Source organism: Etheostoma spectabile, chromosome 2 (genome assembly GCF_008692095.1).
Source record: "Etheostoma spectabile isolate EspeVRDwgs_2016 chromosome 2, UIUC_Espe_1.0, whole genome shotgun sequence".
Taxonomy (NCBI): domain Eukaryota; kingdom Metazoa; phylum Chordata; class Actinopteri; order Perciformes; family Percidae; genus Etheostoma; species Etheostoma spectabile.
Genome location: NC_045734.1, coordinates 12,302,487 through 12,304,134, shown reverse-complemented (window position 1 = coordinate 12,304,134; position 1,648 = coordinate 12,302,487).

The following is a 1,648-nucleotide window of genomic DNA, read 5'->3' as shown; positions in this document are numbered from 1 at the left end:
AACACTTCATTACCTCGCATGTAAGTGCAACAAGTATGAAATCCTAATTAGCTTTAGGACAGGAAATTTTTTGGTACAGGGATTAGTATAGACTTCTTCCAGAGATCTGGAACAGTATGACTGTCAAATGACAGCTGAAAGATACGGCACCACGCCTCAGATAGCTCTGTTGAACACTTTTTGAGCGAGAAGGCCGGCAACCCATCTAGACCTATAGATTTCTTATTGCCAACTTTGCTAAAGATTAACTGTACCTGCAAGGTGTCAATTTTCATATGACTTGAAGTGGCATTAAAGGAGTCCTCAGACCTGGAATGATGTACACCCTGATGTCATTCATTGGCTCAATTGGGGAGCTGATGAATTCAACAGGCCTTGAGAAGCTGGTAAGAGCATCATTTGGCGGCCTGGCATCTATCTACTAGAATTCCTAGAAGATAAGACAGCACCCAACAGGCCGATCATGGGTGGATTGCTTTATCATCCATCCACCCATACGTTCATCGTCTTCCGCTTATCACTTATAAAACTTACATGTTAGATGCTTTCAGACATGGGGCTTCAACTTTTCCCATTCTCAGTGATGACACAGATGTCTTTGTGCTTATGGTTAATTGGTGTTGGAAGGCTGGTATCACAACTAACCAACAGAGGGAAAAAAGGAATGGCACTGTTCTCAGCATAAATGCAACTGCAGAGAATGTGGGTGACCAATGAGGTTCCATTCTAGCCATGCATGCTCTTTCGGGATATGATACCGCCTCATGTCCTCTTGAGAAGGGGAAGGTGTATGCACTTAAGGCAATGAGAGTCGTACCTGGTAAGCTTCTCCACTGTATTGGAGAGGCAGAAGCCACAGATTTACAGATCACAAAATAAAGCCCGGTGTGAAATTACCGAAAGCGCAGAAGGCCCTCAGCACTGAAGATTATACCTACTACAGACTGCAATATGCCCCTTAATGGAAGACGTGCCCACCTTCAGGTGCCGCTGTGGAAAGCAGCAGACCAGGCTTATTTACCAGCTGTGGATATCACTTTGGTTGGATGGGACAAGAAGATGGACCTAAAGGAAGGAGCGTAACTAATTATGTCCACCCAGGATTCAAGTCCAGCTGCTTCTCCTGCTTTGTCAGATGTTGTCAGCTGTGGTTGCAAAGCCAGGTTGAAACCTTGCACATCAGCAAAGTGCAGATGTACAGCTGTAGGTCTGGCCTGTACCAGTTATTGTTCCTGCAAAGGGAATGATGGTATATGCGGCAACATACTTACACAACTCCAAGAACACAAAGAGATGGATGAAGGGTCGGGAGAAGATGATGACAGAACAGATGAGGATAGTGAAGGTGATGAGGCTGCCTTTTGTTAATTAATTGTGAGGCATAGCAGTTTACCTGAAGGTGGTAGCCAGTTAGTGCTTTGTGTGGTGCGGAGGTGAGGCCCTTTTGGTTAGCCTTGCGTATGGCTGGCTGACCCGATTTGCCCAAACTCAGTTTTAATTCTTGCATCTGGCGGAGTTTTAACTGGGACTTGGTGGCTCTTTCAACTTTCAGACCAACCTGGGCAGCCATTTGAGCGTTGCCCTAGTGACTTGCAGGGCCTGTTTTGTATGGCATGTGTATAGTGTATATTTGTACATAGTTTGTTGA